The following is a 14402-nucleotide window of genomic DNA, read 5'->3' as shown; positions in this document are numbered from 1 at the left end:
GTTTAAATTACATGATTTCAAAAACTCAGAATCTCAAAATTGCTTAAAAAAATCCAAATTAGACTATTTTCCCATACCGCTCAGCAGGTTGTACAGACACACATTATATTAGAAAAATAGCAACATTTGTAGTAAGATTGATGTACTTAATATACCAACCTCTGGCCTCCATTTAAAATGGAGTGTTTTCTCTGAGAAGTAAAGTAGCATCATGTTTTTAAAGCTCTGCAAAAGGAGGTTGCACTGGATGATTAAGCGTAAAAAGTATCTTCAACCCACGCTTTCCGATTTACCTTTGAACTAAAAACGTAATCCTTTCCTAGCCTTATTCTCTAAACTGACAGTTTTAGTATATATATTAAATATTTATACTCCATTGAACCACTGAAAATATCTGTTTTGTGAACTGAATGCACTTGCTGTACCACTGCCAGGGTTCACACAATGTGTTTTCTGCAAAGTAACATTGAATATAATCATAACTTTGGATTGTTTACAAGAAAACTCTTTAAAGATGAAAATAATTGTTAGTCAGTGGTCGTTTTAGCATTTATATTAAATGGTCTCAAACTGTCTCAAAGGAGACAAACAAAAATAATTGTAATTCATGAAATTATCCAGAGTATAATTAGTAAAGAAATATATATTGTAGGCTTGCTTTTCATTCAGACTGTAACAAGCCAGTGGAAGATTGTTCAATGAGCTTTTCTGATCTGTGTCCAACAAGCTTGATTGCAGCAATGTTCTTTGCCAATTTTGTGCTGCAGAATAAAAGCCTTGAAAACCGAGTGTAAAGTGTGACAACATGAAAGAGAAATCGGGGGAAATGTACGGGACAGACAGACGGACAGACAGAAAAGGGAAAGAATAGTTCTTTGTGTGTGCTCTCTCTGGGTGGGCAATCTTGTGTAATGAGAAATATTAACCTTGCCAGACGTTTAGTCTTGTTTAAAAAAAGAAAATCATCATGCTCACACAAAAGAGTGCACCTAAAATCCATCCAACCAATGAATGGCCTTTACAGGGAAGGCAGTGCACGGAGAGAATATTGTTCCCATTCAGTTCAGCTGATCCTGAAAATGAATCATTTCACCTGAAACATGCATTAGTAGCATAAAGCATCATCTCCTAAGAAGTGTGTAGTTCAAACGAGATTACAAAAGGCACAGAAAAGGCCCCTTTTGTACCTGTGCATGTACAGTATCTCTTTTTCAGAATCAGAATCAGAAACAGGTTTATTGCCAGGTAGGTTCACACATACTAGGAATTTGAATTGATGTCATGGTGCATACATAAAATATAAAAAACAAGAAATCTAATATATAACAAAAAATCTTTTACACCGTAATAAAATATAGTTAAATAGCAATGAAAATAAAAATAAATAAATAAAGCAGTAATTTAAATGGAAATAGAATGCTATGAATGATTTTTAGAATATAAACTATGAAATGTGAAATAAGAATATGTGCAGTAAGGAGTATGAACATTGTGTGCATTAATGTAATGCATATAGTCTATGATGTGGCAGAGGTAAAGTGTCAGTGGGGGGGCCGGGCCTTGTTTAAGAGGCCGGTAGCGGAGGGGAAGGAACTTACATTAACAATTTCATGAGCTTTTTGTAGCGTAACCTAATGAGTTTATGCATTCACAAGGACATGTAGCTTGAAAAGACACCCTCTCCTACATCAATGTATATTTTCTGTATAAAGGCCAAAAGTTTATGCTGTTTAAAATAATAAGGACAACAATGTCAGAGAGTAGAATAATCTCAGCAAGATGATTAAATCCTCCATGACATGAAAGCACAACCCTTTCTTAAATTATGAAAAAGTCAATTAGATTAGCTAACCACAAATATAAAGCTGCTGAGGAGAACACAAGGAAGGCAACACTATCATGAAAGCATAATACCGATGAAAAAAGAGCTTTGAAAGACCTCTGAGGAGAGCTGGATGGCTGTTTGTCACATGTGGTTAATTCATCTGCTGTCAGCGAGTGTTTAGTAACCTTGAACGTCACTACAGACGGAAAGATGCAATTTACCATTTTGAAACCACAAAAGCTTGAACATCTTATGTCTTTTGGACTGACCCACTAACATTGAGCCTCCTGATCATTTATCGTTTAACAGTAACACGAGGCACTTTACAGGGCTTCACTTACTTAACGCTCATTATTAGGCGATGATCCATGACAGTGTACAAAGCTTTAATGACAACTTTCATAGGAACACTGGTTAGATTGCTCCGGTTCAGATGGGGGTTTTCCATTGGAATATTCTGCAATGGCAGCCTGATGGGACATTTCACGTACAATTTCACATTTGCAATCACAGTGGGAAAAGAGTCTAATTCAGGGTATTGGCGGAAATACAATAACCTTTCAACCTTATCGCCATTAGTTTTATGTATCTGAAATGTAACTCCAAAGCGGTGTTCTTCACTGTGATTGTGGTACTGTATGATGTTTGGTTGTGAATACTACTATGAGCCTCAGCTGCTGCTGCTGCTTTAAAGAAGAAGCCAATCAGGGGGGTGAATTAGAGCTGTAGCTAATTCAAAACGCAATGCAACCGGGACAAAACACATTTGCCAAATGTATCTAACGTTAACCCAGTAATTGGACTGATTTATACAGCTGAATGTTTTATCAGGTTTCTTTTGTATTCTTGAACTTTATCTCACCATGGTGGTGTTTGGAAGAGAAATGTAAGCTAGAGATTGTATGTTTCTTATCAATATGTGTCTTTCTCACAGTTTACCTTTCTCCATACATCGATTTTGAAAATGTACTCGCATTAAAGCTCCAAAATATTTTATTCCCTTTTTCTCTCTAGTGTGTGTTCCTGTAATATCTGCTGTGTACTCCACTTGTCCTTAGGGATTTGGAAAAACAACACCCACACAAGCATTTATTTGTTTTCCCTACCTCACACCAACTGATTTCAACAATACATTAATTATCTAACCCCTTACCATGGGCATATTCAGTTGAAATTGATTCTTACTGATACTATGAAATAAACCTTAATTTACAGTTCCCTACTTATGAAGCAGCTGATTAATTTATTCACATCCTAGTGCCCTAAATTGTTCAAGCAGTAGGTGATTGTTTAGATTTACACTTTTACACACCACATTACACTGACACACAAAATCATAATCTAGGACACACATTCTCATTCCCTTCGATCGCTCTGTCAATTACACAGAGGAAGTCAGGGAGGAAGAAAATGAAGGGAGTCAACAATGCATGGAACATCGATGTGTCCAACCACCACTGTCGGTTTAAGTGGAATTGACTTCTGCTCATTTCCCAAATTACGCATATCTGACTGGCCCACCGCTGCAGGGGCTACAGGAAGCAGGGGGACAGACATGGAGTCTCTCTCATACGCTCGCTGTCCATTTCTCCATTTCTCTGCAGGGAATCAATGATGTCTGCTTAATTATTGGGTGAATTTAATCAGCGGCACAGCAGTACTTACTGCCTTGTGACCCAGTAGCTGTCAGGAAGTCATTCGGTTTCCAACAGTTAGTGTTCGAATATCACGGCGATAATTAAGAGAACAACTATTTAATTGTTCCAGAGGTGTAAATGTAACAGAGGAACTACCTCTGCATTCGGTGCTCAGCTGTTCACCTACAGGTATCTGACAGCTGCTCAAAGTATTATTATTTGTTGTGCTACAAGTGTTACAAATCCCCGTGACCCAGACGACAGTGTACTGATAAATGATAGATAATGTCTGGATTAGTGTCTCAAACAGTTAATTACAATTCTAGCCTGCTGATCTTTGATCTTTCATGTAGTAGTGTATAATCAGGAATAAACTGCTTCTTCTCATGCATTATATTCCTCCTTGCTAGATTTGTCATAATGTAAATGTATTTACCTTTCACTATGTAAAGACAAGACTAAGAATATTCTTTGTACTTAGATGTTGTGAAGTTAATAGGGAAGGGTACTGTAGTTACCATTTAATATTGTTATCTTGAAACCCCACAAATGTTTGAAAAGGGGTTGAATTTTAAGCAATTTCCTATTTTTCACCACTGTAACTGCGTTTATCTTTATTACACTAATTAATTTAAGCCACATGCAGACATTTGTGGGTGAATTGCATTACTGATACAAAGTCAAAGCAGATAAATAATAAAAAGTGCCTCACAAAGCTACTGTCTTCTTATTTCATCCCAATTTACGCCAGCGGGAAGCGTTCAATTATTTTTTTATGATGATTTTGTATCCATTTTGTGAACGGAAAATTATCAACACTCAAATCTGAAGAGGGACATTTATCTACGGAAAAATGTGTGTAGCATAAAGCCTGCAGCCAAGGTAACGCAGCTAGCCTTGCTCTTTTCGAAGTTCAAAAATCCACCTCTAAGCACTTCTAAAGGCTCACAAATTCATAAATAACATGTATTATTAATGCATGTTTTTATTCTATCTGTAAACTTTCCAATACTCCGGCAATTGATCACGAAACTAGAATGTGCTGGATGCTAAAATGGGGTTTGCTGAAATGCATTTTTGTAAAGCTCCCCATTCAAATTGCAACATTAAAAATGTCCGGATAAATATAGAACAATCAATGATAAATAATTTAAGCAACAGAAGCATCAAAGCCTTGCAAAGAATGTAATCCAAATCATGTATCATGCTTAAAATGTTCCATAACCCTCAGGCTACCTTATTGGATTTCAGACGGTTACTCTGCCCCTGTCATATGAAAGTAGGTTGAAATATGTCTCATCACTCTCCAAAGGGATGGATATTGATTGGGAGAGATCAATGAAAGGTTTGCAGAGTGTGGGCAATATCATCTGGGTTTGGGGCTGAAACCAAACAACAAACAGAAAACAGAGACTGTTTGTGTGTACTGAGATGCTGCATTGATTTATGCATGTCACTGCAGATTAAACGTGGTAGAATAAGACATTATCTGATCTAAAAAAGAAAATACAGCCCAGCAGTTGTAGAAGCCTTCATTGAAGCATATGCAACTCTAGATTCAGAAACATGGTCAATCTTTTTTTGTCTATAATTCACTTGCCATGGCTGTGTCAACTAGGGTGGAGTTTCATACCATTTTTTTTTTTTAAATAAACTACACAGTTGACAGCATTCATGAGAAAAGGGATACAAGTTTCTAATAGCTAATGACATTCCTAGTTTTCTATCTATTTCAACTCACAACAAAACAATTACATAGGAAATAAATGCCATATTAAAGTAAAGCAGTTTTGAGTAAAAGGAAATACGTTAGTTACTTGAACAGTAGTCACTGAACATACAACCTCCATTATAACAGGACAAAGCACACGGTTTAAAAGTCAACCCCCAGCCAGTGCTGCATAATCTGACAGTTGTTCCCTCAGGTGGCCTTTCCATGGCATGAGTATGAGGTTCTTTTAGAAATGCCTGCTTCATGTCCGTTGGTTTTAAGGTCATTTCTGATGTTAACAGTGCAGCCACTAATGACGAAAAAGGTTGGTTTGTAACATTTCTACAACCTTTTGGAAAAGGTGAAATTGACATCGAGTTTGGGTTGTTTAATTGTAACAAGGCTGATATATTGATTGAATTATATGGGTATCTATGACCTATTGCCTTAAGCCAAATTCAGTGTTGCTCAGTCAAGCCTATTATTATCTCATGCAAAACTTCCCGTAACACCTAGGTCATGCATATTAAGGGGAAAATCTAATCTATCAGAAATGCATATTCTATGGAATTATGCAAATGGACCAACTGGAGCAGTTATAATTGCTCAGTGTGTGCTGCGAATGAGAATGGCTTTTCGTATGAGCTAAGGACAAATTAACTTAATGACACCATTCTGGTAAATGGCAGACAGATGGAAAGTTCACGGAGACAAAACGCTTTCTTAGTTCTTAATCACATGTGCAATTAACTGGCGTATGAAGGTGCTGGTTTGATTGGCTTGTTGTAGCCGTTATTCATATAAAGTGATTTTTTAAAGTGAAATGAATATATATCCTGGAGCGAGCGACAGGTACAGAGAGATAGTCCTCTTTTATCACCAAAATGAGCCCAGAAACAGTTGACAGCCGGGGGGGAAATGGGCCAACGTGCACTGTGACACTAAGTTAAAGTTGGAAACAGGACAGTATACCAGATGAGGTTATAAAATCCACAGAATGTTTTTATAAAGCTGCCTGTGTGCTGTAGCTTTTAATATTCATCGTTTGACACAAGGTCAATGGTGGGATTACGATGTAGTGCAGAAAGTCTGAAACAATGTCTGTAATCTGTCAGCTTCCACATATCAATCAGGTAGGCTGGAAACTGTAAAAACGCAGCTACAGTATTAATCATGTACATACAATATCATGTTTATTTTGTCATTCCCAGATAAGGACTGTACTTCGGCAGGCTGCCCAGATATGTTATTATCAGCAAAAGCAAATTTGCCTTGTAGCTTATTTTTATTTATTTATTTATCTTTTAAATCCATAAGAGAATGCCGTCATCTGGAATCGATTAACTATAGCGGCCTGTGGCGGCTGGAGAAGGTGCATTCTTGTTTTTAAGAGATCTTGTAAGCCATTGTTTTTCTGGTTAATTTTTCAAATGCATTAAAAGTTCAAGCTAAATAGACAACTAGCTGGACACCATGATTAAGTTGTACTCCTGTCCTGACAATTTCTTCAGCCCCATCTCTGAATAACCCCCTCGATCAGCTACCCCCTCAAATAAAATCTAATTGTGTGGGACATACTACATTTCCTTAAACCACATCTCATCCGGCCGATGCACTGAACCGATGTGAAGGACACAAGTTTGACTTCATTTTAAGTTGTCACAACAAACTAGCGATCTAACAGAACAGGGGTCAAACTCTAGATAATGTTATTTCCTTTCACCTGGTAACTTCCGACTCAAGAGTTACTGTGTGTTTGTACCTTTGAGTTGAGACTTCAAAGCCAAGAAATTCAAGTCTCAACCTCAGTGTCTGGTAAAATCCCAGAAAAGCTTTTAATTTGTTCGCTTACATTGGGTCTTGAGAAATTAAAAACAGCTTTGACCACAAGGCTTACTGCACTTCAATGTTCTCCTCTTTTTAACTCCATGCTTACTTTGGATGAAGCTGCATCATTCAAACTTCAACAAGACATCTTTGCTCTCAATTAGTTTAGATCACTGATGGTCCAATTAGATCATTTGATGAAGTACTCAACTAGTACTGTATTTTACCTTGGTGCCATTTGTCTTTGAGTGAAAAGATGAAAGAGAGGACTTGTTTAAATGAATGGAATGTATCTTCTACGGTTATTGGCAGATACTTCATCAGTTGAGTGTCTTTCGTTAAAAGTTTAAACTACATGTGTTCCAAAAAGCTCAAATATCATGTTTTAAGAGCTTCACAAACTACACACATCCCATTACTCCAAAAGATACCTACTGCAGGAGTATAATTATTTCACTTTTTCCTCCATCAATGAGAGTTTGCAATTGGAAACACAAATGCAAATAAGAAACATTATCAGAACACAGCAAACCTCTTCTTCTTCTTCTGTATAATTCATGTATTCAAGGCAATTTTTGGAGGTTTGACTTCTTAAATAAAGTTGAGATAAAGTTAATATTTAGATGAGCATCGATATGATGCAGGGCAGCAGCCTGGACTGTACAGCTGTAGATGATCCTCGCTCAGCAGGTATCACACCGCGTCTGCCTCTGACTGCAGCACAGTTGTTGTATAAACAGAGACAGCTCTCATTTACCCTTCACCTAAAAGGAGTCTCTTGAGCCGACACGTTTGTATATCTGAACATCCTTCACAGGCTGCCTGGGGGGGTGCTCACGCCTGAACTTTAAGCTTTTTATTTCACAGTAGGGGCGAAAAACTAGTATCAAAAGGTCACTTCCTTTTCTGGCAGGAAATACACACAGCACTGTGCACCTATATGATCACACACGTGCATCCATTCAAACCCAGGTACACACAGAGGCACCTGCACTGTGCAGTGAATATCTTTTAAAAATGTTTCTGCAGAGTGGGTTGAAAGAGATGGAAGACCTTTACAGAATATTTCCCAGCGTGGAAGAGGGAGTAAAAAAGAAGATGAGAAAAATGTTTGAGGGGTTGCTGAAGGAGGACGGTGTGCAGAGAGAGATTGAGAGCGACAGACAGGGAAGGGGGAAGAACACCAAATGTTAAGTAGTGGTTGAAGTGGAAGAATTCCAGTTTGGATTCAAGCTCCTTGGCTAATGAGGATCATTAACATGGCCTGCCCAGATCCTCTAAACGCTGGGGAGGACTGGAAGATAAGGGATACAAATAAAACCTCTCAAGCACATCCCCACAAGATTCATAAGGCGGCCACTTGTAAAAAAAAATGATGCTGTCTGCGGAAAGGTATACTTCTTAATGCAATACCACATGCCAAGGATCCTGGGATACTTACCGTACAAGAACACTTGCTTGAACTCTGAACTCTTGAGATCTCAAGCACAGCGACAATAGAAGCAATCTAGATGTGTGATTTAACACATTTAAATAACAAGGTGAATTTGTCTCCCCAGCGCTGTGTGATGTGACAAATCAGAGGTTCGGATCAGTTCAACTATGCCGTCACATTTGGAAATTTGCCTTACAGGTACAGGATGGAAATCAGAAGAAAATGACAGTAAAGTTGTCCTTCCTTTCACATATCCTCCATTATTTCAAAAGGGCTGTTCACATATTTGATCCTTTGAGCTTTATCATTTCTGCTCTCTCCGCTGGCTGTTTACCACACAGTAAAACAAAGCTCCCAAGAGGCTTAAAACAAGCTCCTTTCCTGCTTCTATCATTTCATGATATACAGTAGCCATCTGTTTCGAGAACTTGCAACCACTTCTACAGCGTGATCAATTGTTTAGTTAAAACCGACAGCATCAAAACAGTTTGGAAAAACAAATGTCCTTCGTCAGTGGTCCAGAATCGAGCAGAGACCTGCTTTATGGACATCCTGCCATCGATTCTTGTTTTTTCCTGCTCTCAGCACTGTCACTCTACACCGTTGGGGGGCTGCGTATGTGAAATGTACAACATCTTGCCCGATCAGGCCTTCCCAACAAGCAAATACTGCAAACTTAGTGTTACATCAGCCCTTCAGTCACAGTGCAACTGCTTTTCTCTTCATCTATTCTTTTTTATTAGAGCGCAGAGACACACACTCCGCTGTGTTAGACCCAAGGCTGTCAGACAGACACGTGCCTTGATAGGATCCGCATAATTCAACACATTCATCCGTCTTTTGTTAACAAAGTACTTTGTGGTGCAGAGATCAACAGTGAAGAGCTGTGATGTGTACTTTTGTCTGGTTTTACCAAATCAGCCTCAACTTAGATAGTGTTGAATACAAAAAACCTTTTAACAAGAAAACTAAACCCCAATTAGGCTTTAGGAAAATGCTGTTTGTAAAATGCTGTTGAAACATATCCAGTTTTCTACATTGCAGTTTTTATACCATTGCGAAATATACCTAAAATACAAACTAGTGATTTTCCAAACTGATCCGGACTGATCTCATTTTTGTTAGCTTAAAAAATAAAGGCAGAAACGTTTTGGCCCCATGGTTGGCAGAATATTCATCACAACTGCAATGAAGCCATTATCTCTCCTTGTTTATTAGCAAGGAGCAGTGGACTGTACTTTCTTTAATCCCAAACAATTCACCAGCTCTTCTCTCTAGCTGATCCCCTCAGTTTTCAGGATGGCTTTCATTAAGTTTACATCAATAACTGATGGGTTGTAGTTTTGAATCAGAGCCTTCAATATTCGGATTGATACGCTTGTGGAAAAAAAGGAGGATAAGGCAAATTTAAAAGGAAAAGTATTTAGGGAAATATTGAAAAGGTATACCATTTTTTTAAATGCAATTCTCGGGACATTGCTCGTAACAAGGCTGCCAAAAAACACTGTGATTAAGGTAATTTAGCATTGTTTTTAAATATATTTCAGTACATTTTATCCAATATTTTGCTGAGTTACAGTACAAAGTTGTAATACATTGATGCGGTAATGCCTTTACATTGTTGGTAGGGCTGCTCAATTAATCGTATTTTAATCGCAATTACGATTATGGCTTGCAACGATTACGAAAACAACGTAATCGAAATAAAACGATTATTCTTTTATTATTATTATTATTATTTATTTGTATTGTTTTTTCAGTTGAATTATACTTAAAGTTCAGGGTAATCAACTGTTAAAAACATACTGTTCACATTTTTTTTCTCCAATAAATTGATGTTTTCAAAGTAAATGGATAATCGTTTTTAATAATCGGGATATCAATTATTGACCCAAATAATTGAGATTATGATTTTTGCCATAATCGAGCAGCCCTAATTGTTGGCCACAATGATTCTAGAATGTACATTTGGTACACATACACACATTCCTATATACTATATGCCTGAAAATGTGAATATAAATTATCTAGAGAGTAATCCCAGGAGAAGAATTGAAAGAGAAGGAGAGAAGAAAGCATAGGTGCAAAAAGAGAGCTTTAACATAAAGCAGGAAAGAAAGAAGGGTAACAGTTCACACAGTCAGACAGATGCCTGCGTCTGGCTCCTCTGCCTTGGAAACATAAATCAGAGCAGTCTAGTTAGGATTTATCACACAGACTGAGATGATCGCACAGGAGGACGCTGAGGAGGAGCTGCTTGAAGATGAACCATGAGTGGAAGTACAGGAAAATGCTCCGTTCATTGAACTCTCTCAAACTTTAAAAAATGTGCAAAGCATGTGTAATGTAAATAGGACTTTCCCACGAAACAATGATTAGAATTGTTCCATGGTAAGATAACTAAAACTACATCCCTAATTATAAAAGTACTAATCTAAGATTTCAGTCCTTTTACTGCAGTCCCTTCTATGCGACTGTTTTTAAATCCGTGCAGTAACTGATGGATGACGCGGCCGCTAATGAGAGCTGGATATGTCCAAATGTAACTGTCTTCCTAACGATAAGTAATGACGGTAGCTTAGCTAACACAATTAACACGGGCGCAGAGCAAAATAAAATTCCCCCAGTATGAGGTATTATGTAAATTATTAATTACCACATAGACTATTACGATCTTGTTCAAATGCCCATTGGCAAAAAAATAAATGTAAGTGATTTGGAAAATGTAGCAAGGAAAATATAGTGAGAATGTGAGAATAATTCAACAAAAATCACCTGCTCCTTAAGCGCTTTATAGAAAACATTTGCATTCAACAACTTCACACAGGCTGACTCGCAATAAATGAAACTACAAACAATGAGAGTAAACATTAAAATAATTTTGCATTTGTTCTTGTCAGTGAAATGTCACCACTATACCATTTCCATAAATCTTGGGTACGCAGTAAGATTGTAATACATGTTTCAATTCAGATGCAATTTTATAAAAAGGACAGGATGTCTCTCTCACAATTTCATACATTAAAAATATAATATCAGAACCACTGTATAGCAATCTGTATTTCATTTGAATTTCAATCACACAAGTTCCGCACAATCTCATTCCACATTCAATGAGGGATGCATGTTTTATGAGCGGCAGTTTTCACAAATGCAGTTACACTTGTGTGAGTTTGGGTGATTCTGCATATAAATGTGTGTGAGAAGGAGAGGCAGAGAATGAGTAATGAACAGATAAAGAGCCGGCAAGGGCTAAAGACAAAAGACAGAGAGTGTGATGAGTGTGTGATGAGTGTGTGATGAGTGTCTGATGTATCCAGGAAGAGAAGTAGATCGGACAGAGAAAGTGATCGGCTTAATGACACAGGATCCACATGGCAGAGAGAAGCTCTGTGTGTGATATGATGAATCAAAACACTGAAAACCTCAAGCCTCTCCACTCACAGCCGACACACACACACAAACAGTCATAAAAAAACTCTGAGATTAACTGCTCAGATTCTCTGTTTACAAGGTAACTGAATTGGTGGTTTTCTCTCTGCCCGTGTTCCACTACTTCTCTGCCTTTTTCCGTCAGTCTGTGGCTCTCAGGATATAATCACCACAGCTTCCAATACGCTGTCAATACGCAGCACTGAAACCCCCCCAACCTGTTCCCCTGCTGCGACCATGAACAATACGTCTGGCTGACTTTGACAAATTAAACCAACTCGATATATGGAAATAACCTTCACGGGATGACATGGAGGGGGAAAAAGGGAAGCGGGGGGGGGGGGGGGGGGGGGGTGGTTATGGGAAAGGGAGAGGAACAGAAACTGAGAGAGGGATGGAGACACTCACAGATGGATGATAGGATATATCGAGCCTCTGAATTCTAATGGTACAGCATGGGAATACATGGAAATGGCGCACATATAGACCGCTTTCTAAATGTCACCATAAATAATAATTAGTCACTACAGCAACCAAAACACACATAGTCTGAGCTGGAAAAGCAGGTAATGGGATTTAATAATTGTCCACATGCATTTTGGGTTGTTTTTTTAACTGGGCAACAATGCAAACAAAAGGTAGAGTCCTGTATTCATTTAGAAGATAGCAACTGATGGGAGAACACACTTTATCATTTCCCATGCGTATGTTGATCCATTAAATTGGGAAAACCTATACAATAATATTAACGGTCAACTCAGACTTACTGTATGAAAGTACAACCCTGTCATCGTACATGAGTTTGAATGTACAATATGTTTACCAAATAGTAAAAAAATGACACAATTACAATTTTCTTTACCTTTCACAATCAAACTATATTCTTTTTAAATAAGTTGAACTGTCCTGCTTCTCGAAGGATGCCAAGTGTTTATCCCAAACTTAACAGTAACATTCCCAGAAGAAGGAAAAAGTGTATGTAGATGAATAGCCTTTCGTGATAATTTGTCATGCAACTACTTCCAACTAATCAGTTTTAAAGCACGCTTTTGTCACGACTATTAATTGCCCAAGTAATTCGAATTCAGACACATTTCACCCGTGACAATCAAAAAATCCTCACTCACACGCACTTTAACTACAAAAGCATCCACACATAGTGCAAATAAACACACAACCCAGCGGGAAGAGGTCGTTAAGCAGCTATTGTTGTGTTGCTCTCTGCTCAGCATGATAACAGTTTGATTGATACTGAGGTTCCCCAGCTAATCACCTGGCTACCACTTTAAATGCGCACCGTCTTGCAACTGATGCCACAACTGAAACACCAAAAAAGACACTCAGCACTAACACAAAGGCAAATAAACATACAACAGTGAAGATACAGGACTACGCACATACATACAATCTCGTCAGAAGCTGAAAGCAACTGCCCAACATTCGTCTCCGTTCCTCACAAGAACAAGTTAACTCACCTGCTCCGAGTGACCAGCTGAAAGCTTTCAAATTGGCCTTGGGTAGTCTTCCTCCCTCTCGGTCTCTTCACTCTCTCTGTCCCTTTGGCACCCCTCTCTCTCTCTCTCTCTCACTGTGTGGCAGTACACGGACGTCCTACGGGCCACTCACCCTTCCTGTGTGGCTTGGCGTGAGTGCATCGATCTCTCGGCCAAGTGGTACCTTGTCCTGCTGTTTCCACGAGACTCAGATGTGCTCTCTCCTCTCCGCTCACTCTGCCTCGCACAGCTGCAGAGGGAAATATGAGGACGGGCAACGTGGTTGAGTGCTGCTCCACTCTCCCTCTCTCTCCTCTCTCTCTTTAGTGAGCTGGGATGCTCTCTCTCTCTCTCTGTGAGGTTGTCAGCTGGTACGATGCTCACTCCTACTATCTCTTCACTGCCACTCTGTCTTGCTGTACTCAACTGCATGCTATCTCACCATCTCTTTTTTGCTGTTCCTCCATTGATTGTTCTGTCTTTTCTCTTTCTCTCTCTCTCCTTATTGATCTATGTATTTGTGTCTTTGCTTGTGCAGCCTCTAGTGGCTGCTTTCTCTTCATGCTGCTCACAGAGTCTATAACACATTTTACTCACAGAGAACATGAAGCTGGGATGACAATTTGCTCCAGGATCTTAGGTGGCACCACCATCTAAAAAAATAAAACAGATAGAAAAGAATCATTAGCATATAAACATGGGACAAGAACTGCATATTGATTGTTTTCAGTATGAATGTTTTACGATTAATAGATTAACATAGGGTGACGTCTTAAAGTAGGTTAAGCCAAAATCACAAAATATTTTTGCATTTTTCCCTGATTAGTTGCAAAGTGTTCTTATTGTTTATCAAATCAGTGTTTGTTTTATGTATTGATAAGTTAATAAACAGGAAATTATTCAGAAAATAACTTTTTGTTCAAGCAAAAATGAAAAATATTTTCTTCATAATTATCTTAATATCTTTTCTTTTAACTGTTGGCTAGATAAAAGAAGACATTGAAGATGTAAACATTGACTGTATGTGAAAACCACATGTTCG

General features: G+C 38.3%; 1 protein-coding gene across 1 annotated transcript in view; it reads right to left on the bottom strand.

Moving 5' to 3' along the window:
* The window catches only part of tnr (tenascin R (restrictin, janusin)), a 161753-nt gene extending 148123 nt beyond the window's left edge, over positions 1-13630 (bottom strand). The window contains exon 1 of the mRNA XM_034137721.1: positions 13343-13630. The gene's annotated coding sequence lies outside the window, so the exon portion shown is untranslated. The remainder of the gene's footprint in view (positions 1-13342) is intronic.
* Between the last annotated feature and the right edge of the window lie 772 nt (positions 13631-14402).

This window comes from Trematomus bernacchii, unplaced genomic scaffold (genome assembly GCF_902827165.1).
Source record: "Trematomus bernacchii unplaced genomic scaffold, fTreBer1.1, whole genome shotgun sequence".
Classification (NCBI taxonomy): Eukaryota; Metazoa; Chordata; class Actinopteri; order Perciformes; family Nototheniidae; genus Trematomus; species Trematomus bernacchii.
Note: the sequence above shows the minus strand (reverse complement) of the source record. Positions and strands in the feature narration are given on the sequence as shown.